The sequence below is a fragment of the Ailuropoda melanoleuca genome, chromosome 13, assembly GCF_002007445.2.
Source record: "Ailuropoda melanoleuca isolate Jingjing chromosome 13, ASM200744v2, whole genome shotgun sequence".
Taxonomy (NCBI): Eukaryota; Metazoa; Chordata; class Mammalia; order Carnivora; family Ursidae; genus Ailuropoda; species Ailuropoda melanoleuca.
In genome coordinates, this window is record NC_048230.1 from 57,395,399 (window position 1) to 57,410,819 (window position 15,421).

A 15,421-nucleotide genomic window follows, 5' to 3' on the forward strand; every position below is an offset into this window, starting at 1 on the left:
ACATGTGTTCAAGACCTAACACAATGTTTCGAGCATAATGATGGCATTGTACGACTCGGAGATTTCACAGATGAGAAAATTGAGGCCTGGAGAGAGGAAGGGTCCAAGGTCGCGTCATGAGAGGGGAGAGAACGGAAATCTACCCCAAGCCTGCTCACCACCAACGTGTGGGCTCTGACTCAGTTCCATCCTCCATAAAATGGGCTTACAAGAGCGTCTGCCTCCTCTGATTGTTGTCTAAATGAAAGAATATGTAAAGTGCTGGAGCACCTGGGTAGCGCAGTCTTTAAAGCGACTGCCTTCAGCTCAGGGCGTGATCCCAGCATTATNAATATGTAAAGTGCTGGAGCACCTGGGTAGCGCAGTCTTTAAAGCGACTGCCTTCAGCTCAGGGCGTGATCCAAGCATTATGAGATCGAGCCCCACATCGGGCTCCTCGGCTGGGAGCCTTTCTTCCTCTCCCTCTCCCCTGCTGTGTTCCCTCTCTCGCTGGCTGTCTCTCTGTCGCATAAATAAATAAAATCTTTAAAAAAAAAAAGAATATGTAAAGTGCTTAGGAGAAAGCCTGGTGCATAGGACATGCTCAATTAAAGCCAGCCATTATTAGTATTCATTTGTAGTGAAGGGAAGGAGGAGGAGGAAGAGGATGTCAGTTTGTATTCCTCCTGTTTGAATTTTATCAGGGCAGAATCACCAGACTTTAATAAGGGTATATTTTGTTTTTATTTTTTTATTTTCTATAAGCTTTGAGATGGAAGGTAGGAGGGAGGTTACTGTCTGAAGGCCCCTCGAGCAAGGCACAGGGTCCACTGTAGGCTTTCTTCCTTTTCTGCTGGGAACCCCAGAAAACCGAGTGTAGAAGTCAAGTGGTGAGATAGCAGTGGGGGTGTTGAGACCCTGTTGTGGTGCCCCCCCCATTTAGGGAACTTTTCTGCAGAATGCTGCGGTTAGGAACTGAGAAACAGGAGGTCGCAGAGACAGCGTGTCCCATGATCAGAAACCCCAGAGCTGTGTTTTCAAAGAAATCTTCCCCCAGGAAACTCTAGGGAAGCTGTTCTTGAAGTCCAAGGCCCCTGGGGTGTCATCTTGTCCAGGCTTTGCAAACTCAACCAGCTATAGCACCCTGGCAGGGAAGGTTCAGGACGGGAGTGAAGTGGGGAGCACTGGCTTCTCCCAGGGGTGGTGCCACTTCCAGATGGCGGTGACCACCAAGGAGCAGAGCCCCGGGTGGCTGGATGCTCTCAATTTTAAATCTTTTGTGGGACAAACAACACATGTCAGATACAGTTCCTGGGCGCTTCTGAAGTCCACCCCATCACTGGGAAAGATGGGGAAACTGAGGCCCAAGCAGATACAGTGAAATAAATGTTCAAGGTCCCCCAAAGCCAATATTTGAAGTCCATTTCTGTCAACCTCCTTTCACTGCTGTGCTGTCCTGGGACCAAAGGGGGTCACTGAGAGTCTGTGATGGCTTCTCTTAGGGTCACAGAGGCCTGGCCCAGACTTTTTTTTAAAGATTTTTTTTTTAATTTTTTATTTATTTATTTGACAGAGATAGAGACAGCCAGCGAGAGAGGGAACACAAGCAGGGGGAGTGGGAGAGGAAGAAGCAGGCTCATAGCGGAGGAGCCTGATGTGGGGCTCGATCCCACAACGCCGGGATCACGCCCTGAGCCGAAGGCAGACGCTTAACCGCTGTGCCACCCAGGCGCCCCTGGCCCAGACTTTTAATGTGCAGAGAGGGCTGGATGGGGCCACAGGGCTGCTGGAGGCACAGTCAAACCCCATCCTTCCTGTCGGAAAATGTGACCTCCTCTCTGGGCCCCAGTGAAGGGGCAGAGGCATCCTTTTCTTTTTAAGAAAAAAATTTTAAATTGTGGCAAAATATACCTCACACAAAGGTTACCGTCATAACCATTCTTAAGCATTTGGTTTAGTGGTATTAAACACATCCACATTGCTGTGCAAACATCCCCACCACCCATCTCCAGAGCTGTTTTCATCTGGCAGGCCAGGAGCCCTGTCCCCACTAAACGACAATGCCCCAGTGCCCCCTCTGCCCAGCTCCTGGTGCCCCCTCCCTGCTTTCTGTCTCCATGAACTTGGCTATTTTAGGGACCTCACAGAAGTGGAGTCATACAATATTTGCCCTCGTGTGACAGGTCTGTGCCACTTGGTTTAGAGTCTTCAAGATTCCTCCATCCTGTAGCCTGACGCAGAATCCCCTTCCTTTCCAGGGCTGGATAACGTGTTGAACGAATAGACCACATTTCGCTTATGGAATTATCCATTGATGGACACCTGGGTTGCTTCAGCCTTTTGGCTACTGTGAATAACGCTGCTGTGAACATGGGTATATAAATATCTGTTTGAGTCCCTACATTTATTTATTTATTAAAGATTTTACTTATTTATGTGAGAGAGAGAGATCGAGAGAGCACTTGTGCTGAGTGGGGGGAGGGGCGGAGGGAGAGGGAGAAAGAGTCCTAAGCCGACCCTGCACTGAGCCAGGAGCCCGACGTGGGGTTCCATCCCAGGACCCTGAGATCATGACCTAACCTGAAACCAAGAGTCCGATGCTTAACCAACTGTGCCACCCAAGTGCCCCTGAGTCCCTGCTTTTAATTCTTTTGGGTATATCCCCAGAAGAGGAATTGCTGGATCATATGGTAATTCTATTTTGCAGTCTTTAAGCAACGGCTGTACTGTATTTCCGGGGCTGCCTCATTTTGCATTCCCACCAGCGAATCACAAGGGTTCCAATTTCTCCACGTCCTCACCGACACTTGCTGTTTTCTGTTATTTCGATAGCAGCCATCCTCATGGGTGTTTGGTGAAGCAGGGAACCCTGATTTCTGTCTGGAAGGTCTTCCTGAAGGATGGTTCCAGAAGACCAGAACACTGGTCTTCCAGGCGGCATTTCATGGGGCGCAGGGAGGTGGTGAGGTGACCAGATTTGTGCTTAACCAGTGTTGGCGGAACACCTGCACGGGTTTTGTTGTCATAGTTGTCTGATTTAACGGGCCTGTTAAAATTTATAACAATTACCAAATTTCCTAAGAACCTCTTTATTTCCATGAAGCATAAGTGGTTTTGTGCAATAAAACTGTAAAGTACTTAGTACGGTCCATAGCATACAGGAAGCGCTCAATAAATGCGACCCAGAGACGGGGTTGGGGGAGGGGATGAAATGGATGAAGGGGGTCCAAAGGTATAAAGTTCCAGAGAGAAAATAAGTCGTGGAGCTGTGATATACAGCATGGTCTCTATGGTTGCATATTTGAAAGTTGTTAAGGGTGGATCTTAAAAGTTGGGATCAGAAGAAAAGGATTTGGAACTGTGTGGGGATGATGTTAACTAGATTTCACAACATTTACAAATATCGAATCACTATATTGCATGCCAGAAACTAGTATAATGTTATATGTTAAGTATATTCCAGTTAAAAAAAAAAGGCAAGACTTCAGCTCCCTGCGTCAAGAAAGATCACCCCAAGGAGGGGTTTTGGAGGTTTGTTGGCGATGGGGTGGGGGGAGTTAGGCCCCCCCCCAGGGTTCCCCGGAGGCTGTCCCTGCGGCTTGGCTAGTTTGGGCCAGCCTCCTTCTGGACCCTGTCTGTCACCTCCTGGGACCAGAAGTAAGGCAAGACGACACCGCTCTGGCTCCTGGGAGCCTGTCCCCCAGGACAGGGCTGATAAGTCCCCCGCACCAGCTCAGGCCTGTGTTCTCTGCCCTTCTATCTAGTCTGGGGGCAGATTCACCCCGGCTTCTCTGCTCTGTTTTCTCTCCGCCTCTGTCTCTCTCTCTCCTCACCCCAAATCTGGCTGCTGCTGTGGGGGGCAGGGGAGATGCAAATTCATCTCGCAGAGAGTGTGAACTTGAGAAGCCGAGGTGAAGGTCTGCCCTGTGTGTGAGAAAGGCAGTGGACTCTGAGTGAGTCTGTGGGAAATCAGGGCTGAGAAGGGCAAGCCAGAGGTGCATGCTGGGAGTACAACTGGGAGCTTCCAGAGTCAGGCTGAGGAGATACTGGGATGTGAGCAAGGCCGAAGAGGGTTGTGGAAGAGGGAGCCTTGGTTCTGAAGAAGGAGACCTGAGCTCTATAGAGCCCTGGACTTAGGACTGAATCCACATGCCTCACAGTGGCCTGCAAGGCCCTGCCCCCACTCCTCTGATCTCATCTCTTCCACCCCTCCCCCTGGTCTGCTCTGCTCCCACCTTACTGGCCTTTCCTTTCTGTTCTGCCAGCACCAAACTTGTTCCTACTACAGGGGCTTTGCAGTTGCCATCCTTTGGTCTGGAACCCTCTTCTGCCGGACTCTGGACATGGCTGGTTCATCTCAAGCTACAGGCCCCCCTCCTATGTCAGCTTTCCTGGGGCTCTTCTCTGACCACCCTAAATTGGTCCTGCCATATCCTTTGTTTATTTCATCTATAGCACTTGGAATTTCCTGAATTCTCTGAAATTATCTTGTTCATGACATTCTTTTCTTTCTTTCTTTCTTTCTTTCTTTCTTTCTTTCTTTCTTTCTTTTTTTTTTTTTTAAAGATTTTTAAGAATGTTATTTGAGAGAGAGAGAGAGAGTGCACGAGTAGAGGGGAGGGGCAGAGGGAGAGGGAGGAGCAGACTCCCCACTGAGCAGGGAGCTTGATGGAGGCTGGATCCCAGGACCCTGGGATCATGACCTGACTCTTCACCAACTGAGCCACTCAGGCGCCCCCATGGCATTATTTTCTATGCGGCCTGCTCCCCACCACTTGCCTGGTCCACATCTGCTGGCCAAACAGATAAACCTGCTATAAAGCCTCTGAGGAGCCGTTTCACGCTCCTGGGCCTCGATTTTGTGGAAAAGTAGCAAAAAGCCCAGCCTTCTCCAGGCCTTGCTCAGCACTGGTTGTGAGAACTTATGAAAATTAGGGGAATATTTTCAAAAGCACGAAAGAGAAGTCACTTGCTGAGAGCAGAGAGACCCTCTGAGGGAGAAATTGCTCGTTCCACACACCGAATTTGCTTTGCAAAGTGTTAACTCCTCACAACCAGCCCCAAGCAAACAGTCTCACCTTCTTCTTACCCTTGGGGAAGTAACAGCTTCTTAAGGAGATAAGAATATTGATGTTATTTACTCTCATCTGCACCTGTGAGTGGGCGGTTCACGATTTGTTGCACTCTTAAGCCAAGTCTTGAAGACTGGGGCTCTAGCAGGAACTCGCTGTGTGACCTTGGGCAGACCTCCTCCCCTCTCTGGGCCCTATCTTTTCTATCCCTCGAACGAGAGAATGGTGTTTGAACTTTGGGCTCTCCCAGTGCTGATATTTAGGATAACACAGACTCACCAGGAGGAAGAAGAAACCACACTGACCCAAAGTGCCCCTGGCATGGGCCCTGTCCAACGTGTCCATTAGTAACACTGATTGTCCCTCCTCTCCTTCTCAAAGCAATTTCCCATCCATTAGCTGGGAGGGAGGTGGGGCGGCGGGCTGATGTCTTTATTCCACTTTGGCAGAGAAAAAAGGAGGAGAGAAACAAGGCTTTGCCTGCCTGTCCAAACTCAATTCCTACCATTCTCGCCCCCTGGTTGTGCCCTCAGGGCCTTTGCACATGCCATTCACTCCTCAACCTGGAATAGTCTTTCCCCAGCTACCCTCACATTATTAGCTCTGAGCTCAAATGTCTCCAGGAGGCCCTCCCTGATCACCTTATTTAAAATAACAGCTCTCCAAAAAATAAAATAAAATAAAATAAAATAAAATAAAATAAAATAAAATAAAATAAAATAAAATAGGGGCGCCTGGGTGGCTCAGTCGTTAAGCGTCTGCCTTCGGCTCAGGGAGAGATCCTGGCATTCTGGGATCGAGCCCCGCATTGGGCTCCTCTGCTGGGAGCCTGCTTCTTCCTCTCCCACTCCCCCTGCTTGTGTTCCCTCTCTTGCTGGCTGTCTCTCTGTCAAATAAATAAATAAAATCTTTAAAAAAATAAAATAAAATAAAATAACAGCCCTCCCACTTATTACTCTCCATGCCCTTACTCTGTTTTATTTTTCTTCATGGTGTTTCTCAACACTTGACTTTAGATCATGTCTCCATTATTTAATTGCCTCTCTCCTCTCCTAGAATGTCAGCTCCACAAGATGGGGATTTTAGTCTGTCTTGTTCAGTGCTGTCTTTCCCAGTCCCCACTGGAACAGTGTGAATACTTACTAAGTAACTGTTGAATTGAATTAATCTCCTGGGGACGCAGAAATGGAAATGACCTTGAAAGATAAATTTCTTCTGTCCCCCTGCCCCCACACTGGACTTGGTGGCCTGTGTGGGTGTCTATTCTGGGAGAACCTCTCAGTGGAAATCAAGATTCTCGACGTCTTTAAGAAAACAAAGTGGTTTTAATCATACCAAGATCTGCACTCTTTCTTTGCTGGCCCTACCTTGCTTTCTTACAGAGCCTGAGAGAAACAAGGGAAAAGACAAGATATGGAGGTTACATGCTGCAGGTGAATGATACGGGCAAACTGCTAAAGAGAGAGATTTGAGTCCTTCTTGCATGGGACTGAGGGTTTCTGTGCCCCCTTCTAGAGTGCTGGCTGACGGTGAGCGCGACGATCGTATTCACATGATGATCTTCTCAAGGGTTAGTATTATGGGAAGGCCTCGTGTGCAGGACTTTCAGTACCTCATCACTAAGCCTCAAAACAGCCCTGAAAGGTGGGGATTGCTGAGATGATCTTCCTTTTACAGGTGAGGAAACAGGCACAAAGAACAGGTGCCAGGTGCCAATGTCAGTGACACCTGAACCCCCCCTCCCTTCAAGGGATGTAAGGTTCAGACCTGGGGCTCTGGAGTCAGACTGCCTGCCCCGGCCAGGAGCTTTAGGACCCTGGGTGAATTAATTAGCTGCCCTGTACCTCAGTCTCCTCATCTGGAAAATGGGGCTAATGCTGCTGATGCTGGGGTCCATGAAGATTCGCTGAGTTTCTTCTGTGACGTGCTTAGAATAGAGACGGGCACAAGGTAAGTGTGCAATGTTTGTTAGTTATTTGCATTATAATTTCCTTGTGCACTTTTCTTCTCTCTCTGTCACTGTTCCACATGCACATGTACACGCCTAACTACCTGGTGGGCTTCCTGGAGGAGAAGGTCTGCCAGTCAGCCAGGCACAGCCAGCTGAGTTCCAGACCTAGAGTCAGGCTTCGATCCCCTCCTCTGGCAGGAAATGCCCTACTGACAGGGGAGTGACAGCCTTCTGCAGCCATCCCCACCCTCCCCCAACGACCGACCGCACTCCGGCCAGCCCCACACACAGATCATGTGCCTGTCCCTCGGCCCGCGTGTGACTCAGCCTGGAAGCTGGACCAGATGGTGGGAGAGTTGGAGATTAGCACTGCCAGGGGTTGCTCAGAGCAGCTGCCTAACTGCAAAGGTCAAGGTATTGGGTTTCCCTCTTGCACGGCGCCCTGGGAGTTATGCACGAGACCCGCAGAGACCAGGCCGAGGGTTGTCTCGCCTCTGCTTGCCACGGGGCTTCATGTTATCATTAGTCTTTGGTGTCTACACTTGACAGTTCGTGAGGTGTTTCCCCACCATTTGAGGTCCCCGCGGCAGCCAGTGGCATTTCGATCATCCCCATGCGATGGGGCTCACCGAGGCTGGATATCTTGCTCCATTTCCCTGCGCGAGCAGAACGGGGATCCAAATGAGGTTTACAGAGTTTCAGCCCAGGGTGCTAGCCAACACTCTGCACAGACTGTCCTCGGAGCCGTATGCAAGTGTCTCTGCGGGAGTGTGAGCCCACGCGTAGGTGCGCACACGTATGCGGTGTGCCACGGCGGAGCTGACCCACCCTGGAACGTGCAGTTCAGCTTTTCTGATGCTCTGATTTTCTGTGTGAGCGTTCCAAGTATGCACGGAGTCCTTTTGTTTGTGTATCATTATACTTCAAATTTTAAATGTATTTTTTGGACAGGTATTCTAGTCGCAGAGTTCAAAATCCATATGGGTACAGGAAAATGGCACCGATTCTCCCCTGGATCCCTCCGCTCAGCTCCCCTCTCAGGAGGCACTGCTGTCACTTTCTCCTGCCAGGCTGTTCTGTGCTTCTAAATACCCTCCCCTCCCCCAAGGTGAGGAGGGTTGCACCCTCCACTCGCTATTTGGCTCCTTGCTTTTTTTGTTTTGTTCTGTTTGTTCGATGACATGTCCGTGACACATCAGCATATAAAAAGCTGCTTTGCTACTTTGCAGGGCTGTGTAAAGCCCCACTGGACGGAAGCACCTACTTGGCCGGCCCCCTATTGATGGACATTTAGGTGTTCCTCAGTACTTGTAATGACAGACTATGGTACAAAGGATCATTTTGTACGTGCATCACTGGATGTCTGTGCTGGGGATGGGGGGAGTAGTACCTCGCTACTCAGAATGTTCCACGACTAGCAGCTGGGCATCAAGTGGGAGCTTTGAGAGAACCACAACGTCATGCGCCCCATCCCAGACCTGCTGGATCAGGACCTGCATTTTTTAAAAGTGCCCAGGGGATTTGTAGGATGCACATTAAGGTTGAAGAAGTGAAGTCTGGAAGACAGATTCCCAGAAGTGGAATTGCTGAGTCAAGAGATAGGTACATTAATAATTTTGACAGGTACAGCCCAATTCCCATCTGCAGAGCTGGATTCAATACACATTCTCACCTGTAATGCATAAGCCTTTGATAGAATCTTGAAAAAGAATCCATATCCAGGGGAGATATGGAGAGGAGCATTCAGTGGGCCTGGGGTGGGCCTGAATTTGCATTTCATGCACTCCCCCACTTAATTCTGGTTCAACCACGCTTGAGAACAACTGGTCTAAATACATTTCTACTTCTTTTTTTTTTTTTTAAGATTTTATTTATTCATTTGAGAGAGAGAGAGACAGCGTGCGTACAAGTGGGGCAGAGGCAGCAGGGAGAAGCAGATTCCCCGCCAAGCAGGGAGCTCGATGCGGGCTCAATCCCAGGACCCTGGGATCATGACCTGAGCCGAAGGCAGGCAGACGTTTAACCATCTGAGCCACCCAGGTGCCCCTCCAGAGGCTTCTTCAAAGGGTTTCTGGGCAGCACGGCTCTACTGATCTTTAAGTCTCTGTCGAGGGATGGCAAACTCACATGCCCACAGGGGCCAGATAGTACTAGTGACTGCAGTGGGCCGAGTTAGGTTTATCTGACATCAAAATAAAAAGAAAATTAGAAAAAGTGCAAACCAGGCAAAACACGTGTGGGTGGAAATCAGGTCCCTGGTCCATGAGTCTGTGACCTTGGGTGCCCTCATGGTGCCTTTAAAAAAAAAATCTGTTTGAGTCAAGTAATCTCATATTGCCTGGTGAGGATTCGGGGATCCCTCCCTCACGCCGTGTTGGGGATCTCAGGGATCACAGCTCCCACTTTACAGAGGAGAAAACTGGGCCTGGGGCATAGAAGGGGTGGTCCAGGTTCCTGCAGAAAAGGTGAATCACTGTTGACTGTCAACCAGCATGCTCAGTGCGGGGGCGGGGGGTGGTCGGAGGCTGCACAAGAAGGTCCAGGTCCTTGTGGAGGGGGAGGGGACAGAACATAGTCAGCAAGTATGGGCCAGAAAGGGGACAGTGAGCAATAGGGGTTGTTCCTGGTTCCAGAGTGGGTCCCAGAACCAGGGAGGGGCTCACAGAGGAGCTAAGGCTGAGAAAGACGTTGGTGGTTTTCAGTTTTTGTACATCTCAAAAAGGGATTCAGACCGGGGTCGGCGAACGTTTCCTGTCAAGGCCAGATAGCAACTATTTCAGACTTTGCAGGACTCCCGGCCTCTGTTGCAACCACACTGCTGGGCTGTTCGGCACGAAAGCAGCCACAGACAACAGGTCAACAAATGGGTGTGGCTGTGTGCCAACACAACTTGACTGACGGACACTCAAATCGGAATTTTATATAGTTCTCACGTGTCACGAAGTCTTCTTCTTTTGACTCTCCCCACCCCCCCCAGCCATTTAAAAATGTAAAAACCATTCTTAGCTCGCTAACCAGGCGGTGGGGCTGGATCTGGCTGGGTCGGGGGGAGTTTGCTAACCCCTGATTTAGACGGTGAGGAGGAGTTTGCCAGGCACACGGAGAAGGATGTTCCAGGCACTGAGGGGGCAGGTGCGGGGGCAGGGAGGTGGCAGGGGGGAAAGAGATTTAACAGAAAAATTGGGATCCAAATGCCAGGCTCCTGGCTTCCACTGCGGTGCTGTCACCTGCCCAGCTGGCCGCCTACGGTGAACAGCACTGGGGCGGGGGAGGGGTGGCCCCTCCTTTTCTAGCTCCTGCCCAGTGTTGCCAGAGTCTTCTGATGGCTCAAGAGAAGCTGGACGTGTGCTCATTGCACAGAATGTGCTCGAGGGTCCACTGTGTGCCAGGCCTGCTGCAGACGCTGGAGAGTCCTTGGGGGGTGGGGGTGGGAGTCAAAGCAGCCTAAGGACACTGCTTGCAAACGGATGTGGGATAGATGTGAACAAAATAGATAGACCATGTAGCATGTGTGGTGGTGATAAATGCTCTGGGCGAAACGGAAGGCAGGGCAGGGGGTAGAAGTGTCAGGAGCCGTGTGAACTTTTAGGTTGGGGGTACAGGGAAACCTCAGTGAGATGGGAGCATTTGGGTAAAGTTTGGAAAGATTCCCGGAATGAGCTGTGGGGTACCTTTTCCCCAGGAGAAAAGCAGTCCAGGCAGAGGGAGAAGGAAGTGCAAAGTTCTCAAGGAACGAGACTGTCTGGAATGTTCTAGGAACACTGAGGGGCCTGTGTAGCTTGAGCAGAGGGCGTGAGGGGGAGACTAGAAGGAACTAAGGGCAGGTAGGTAATGTGGACAGATCGCGTAGGATTTTATAGGCCATTTTGAGGACTTTGGCTCTGAGTAGGTGGGAGCCATGGAGGTTCTAAGCAGAAGAGGGAGACAATCTGATTTAGGTTCTCACAATACCCTTCTGGCTGCCTGTGGAGAATGGAGGGCAGGTGAGGGAGAGGGGAGGTGGGAAGGAGCCATGGGACTCTGGATATTTGCATTTTGAAGGTGGGGCCACAGAATTTGCTGATGTGTAGATTGTGGGGTGTGAGAAAGTGCGATCTTACTGTGAAAACTTCCTATATGTCACTGGTGGCAATCGAGTCAAATTTGAAATCATCTCCCTGTGGGCCATGAAAACCTTTCGTAGGCTGTTTGTTTGCAGCCTCTTTCGAGCCAAACCTGTCTCCTGTGTTTTAACTTTTTCATTATGACATTACCTTTTTCTCGTTCCTCTGTCCTTTTCCCCAGCAGGCTGGAACCCACCCTGAATGAAGAGCAGAGATGTGCCTTGTATTTCTTGGTATCTCGTGATGAAATGAGTGAGTGTGGGGTGGGCGGGTCGGGGGCCTTTTCCCTTCCCATGGTTAACCGTAGACATTTGTGCAACCTCTCACGGTGGCATGAATGTTCAGAATCAGGCCCTGAATATCCCAGCCCTGGCTCCCATCCTCTCAGACTCAGTGGTCACAGCTCTTGAAAAAAATTTCCCCCTAAACCTGCTTGGATCTGTGATCCTTAAAAACAACAACAACAACAAAAACCCCACAAAAAAACCTCATCCCTCCCACCTCCGCCCCAGCATTTCAGCTCCAGTCCAGTCTGGCCAGATTCTCAGGAGAGCACTGACCATCCTGGCCAACTCCTCCGCCCCGGGGCTCGGGCCCTGTCCCTATCCCTGTCCCTGTCCTCCCGCAGCTGGCTTCTGCCTCTACATCCCTCCCAAAAGTCCCCTGCCACAAGTGTCTCCTAGGTCTTCACTGCACATAATTCTAGAGCTTTTGTTCCTGCTCAGTGAAAGGCTCTTGCTTCTGGAAACTGTTCTCTCTTGGTTCTGCAAAGCTGCTCCTGCCTGGGTCCCCTCCCCCTCAGACCTCATGCTCTCCCCTCATCTCTCCTTTCTTTAAAATACTTGCCCTCTGTCAGCTGATAGAAAAGCCAAGACCTTGGGGGGGGCGGGGGTGGGAGGTAAAGAAAATGACCGAAGTGAGCTGAGTGTGTTCTTTAGACACAAACACACTTTGGTTGTTAAGTAAGAAGAGTAGATGACACTTACTGAATATTTAACAAGGGCCCATTCCTGCTCTAAGCATTTTGCAAATGCGTCAATTCTCTTAACAACCAGTTGAGATGGTTACTATCATTGTTCCTGTTTTCCAGATGGGGAAACTGAGGCACAGAGAGGTTGGGTAACTAGCCTGTGAACCCAGGGTGTCTGTCTCGATCTCCTTGCAGTATCTGGTGGTAGAAATCCTGTCCCTTTGGCTGATTTTATTAACATTGACAGTGTGCAGACTCTCTGACCCAATCATTCCCTTCTCCTGTTGTAGAGAAATGTTGTGTCCAAGGGGGGCAAGCACAGGATGCTCACGGCAGCAGTGTTCCTAATGATAAAAAAATCGGAAGCAACCTAACTGCCCAACCATAGGGGACTGAAGAAGAATTTGTGCGTATTCCTATTACAGAATATTAAGCAGCAGGCTAAAGAAGGCAACAGAGCTCGAAGTACTGACGTGGAAAGATCCATGACAGGTTACAGAGGGGAAAAAAGCAAGTTGCAGAACAACACATGCGCTGTTCTTGCCTCCCGCAGATATTTACGGAGCGCTGCTCTACGCCCAACACCGTCCTAGGCACTGGGACTACAGCCGTGAACCAAGCAAACTCCCTACCCTAGCTGAGTAATGTCCTACCTAGGGGGGATGGTAAAGGCAAGGGGAAAATGTTATGTCAGGCGTGATAAGTACAATCGAAAAGTATATGACGGGAGATGTTTTCCCATTTTTGTAAAAAGCATCGCCACAAAATAATACTATGTGTGTTCTGTGGGTATTGATTTATGTAGATAACAGCACAGGAAAAGGTCTGCAAGGAAGCACCCCAAACTGCTGACCCTGTTATTCCGCAGGGGACGGTGGATGCCGGAGGGTGACCCCACAGATTACTTGGGTGCTGGAAAGTTCATAGTAGCAAGCGGCTGGAGGCCTCACACAGTGCTGGGGGAATTAGAAAATGGTACAACCACCTTGGAAAACTGTTGGCAACTTCTGATCAAAGTTAAACGTGACTGGGCAATCCCCCTTCTAAGGTGTTTGCTTAAGAAGAATGAACACTTCGGTCCACACGCAGATTTGTCCGACGATGTTTATAATGACTTTATGCATAATGGCCCCAAAGTGGAGACCCAGGGTGACTGGGTGACTGTGTTGTACCTCCACGCGCTAGAGCACTACTCAGCAAAGAAAAGCAACGAGCTACTGGCACTTAGATGAACCCAAAAGCATTTTGCTGAGTGAAAGAAAGAGGCCAGGCACAAAAGAACACATACCATCTGATTCCAATTCTATGACAGGCAAAACCAATCTACCATTGCTAGAAACAGAAGGATGATTGCCTGGGGGTGGGGGATTGTGGGTTGACTGGAAGGGACCTGAGGGACTTTTTGGGGATGATGGAAATGTTCCAGATCTTGACTGGCGGGGAATACACATGGTGTGGGCATTTGTCAAAATTCACTGAATCATACGCTTCAGATCTGTGCATTTCACTATACGTATTTCCTACCTTAAAAATAATAAAATAACCACCAGAGCTTGGGGGAGACGCCTCTGACATGTTAGGAGTGTTTATTTCCAAATGGTGGAAATATAGGTGATTTTCATTTTCTCCTATATGCTCATCTGGGTTTTTCCAAGGTTCCAGCAACACATATATTCCTTTAGTGATCAGAAAAAAAAAAAAAAAAGTTTTAAAAAATGACATGGCCTGTACATTTATTAAAAAAAAAAAAAAAAAAGGTTTAAAAAATGACATGGCCTGTGCATTTATTAAAAAAAAAAAAAAAAAGAACGGGGGGGGGGGCACCTGGGTGGCTCAGTGGGTTGTGTCATGATTCCAGAATCCTGCTCAGCAGGGAGCCAGCTTCTCCCCCTCCCTCTGCCTGCTGCTCCCCCTGCTTGTGCTCTTTCACTCTCTCTCTCTCTCTGTCAAATAAATAACAAATAAAATCTTAAAAAAAAAAGGACATAGGCTTCTTTTGAGCAACTTTTATTTGTTTAGTCATTTTGAGGGTTTTTTGTTTTTTTTAAAGAAGGAAAGGAAGAGGGAAGAAGGCGAGGAAAGGAATCCTCTCTGTCGTTCTGTTTTGTTTTATTTTATTTTACTTTTGACAAGTATTAACTGGGAAGCAGCAACATTCAGTGCTGAGTACTACTGAAAATGACAGTCGTTGCAGGCAACAGACACTGCAATCAAGAAGCTTAGGATTGTGCAGAGCTCCTGAGGAATCCTCTTGGTCCTTTTAGAGTGCTTGAAAAAGGCGGCCTCCTTTAGGAAGCCTTCCTTGATTTCTCCTTCAAATTTCTGCCTCTGCACATGGCACTCCTCTTACCTCCACCGGCTCTTGAGGACAGAGTGCTTTCCTTTTCTCTGAATCCCCAGAGCCTCGCCCTGTGCTTTGCAAGAGATGAGTTCTCTGTCCAGGCTCTGTGCTCTTAGTTTTTTAGAAAGCCCCAAAGCAGGCCCGGGGGCGTGGGTAGGTCCCTGGCTTTTTACACTTTCACCCTACACTGAACCCATTCTGGGTAGATGAGGAACCGAGAGGGTGACCTCCCAGCCCCTGGGGGGTGGGAACAGACACTTAGGGGAGTCCCAGAGGCTTTTTAGAAACTCCTGCCTCCACTTGAAAGGTCAAGCTGGCCATCTCTGGCTTGCCTTCTCTCCTTTCCTGGTTTTCTTGGCCTAGAAAGAGACACGCGCACGGGTGGGGGCTGCGACCTGCCGCAGGCAGAAGTGTCACGCGCACATCTGGCTCCCCTCCTGCCCCTCTGGCCTGCCCGGGAGCTCAGGCGCCCCAGCCTCGGGGCTGGGCGAGAGTGTGTTTGCAGGCGCAAGGGTTGGCCTGGGAGCAACTGGGCCACTCGCATTGTTTTCTGTCTCCGGCAACACAATAGAAGTTTTGCAGAGCCTCAGGGAGCGTCTACAAAGTGCCCTCCTCCGAGAGCGAGGCGCTGAGCCCCGGCGTGTGGGCGGCTTTTTTATCTTTGGATCCAGGCGAAGGTGTGGAGGGGCAGGGCCAGAGCAGGGTCGGAGACAGTTGTCGCAGCGTTGGGCTCTTCTTGAGGGGTGGTGGTCGGGTGAGATGAACGGGATGTCATGCTGCAGCATAAGGGGGCAGGGGTGGGGGCCGGGGAGCACCTCCATTCATAAAGTGGGTTGGGAGGCCACGAGGAGCTTCGAACCAGAGCCCTGCTGAAAGTCCCGCCCGGAAAGGGAATCAGAAGGCATAGGTGGGATACTGTTCACACCACCAGCAAAGTCTTTGCTTTCTATCTAGAAATTGTATCCTAGATTCAGGCCCTTCTCCATCTGCACTACTGCGGATCAG

The 15,421-nt window shown here is 49.7% G+C and overlaps 1 long non-coding RNA gene across 1 annotated transcript; it reads left to right on the plus strand.

Annotated features, from left to right (window-relative positions):
- Positions 1–7,307: 7,307 nt before the first annotated feature.
- LOC117795761 lies at positions 7,308–13,731 on the plus strand. The gene is made up of 3 exons (XR_004619904.1): positions 7,308–7,416; positions 11,290–11,357; positions 12,366–13,731. It is a non-coding gene; the product is annotated as an uncharacterized LOC117795761 (long non-coding RNA).
- The last annotated feature ends 1,690 nt before the right edge of the window (positions 13,732–15,421 follow it).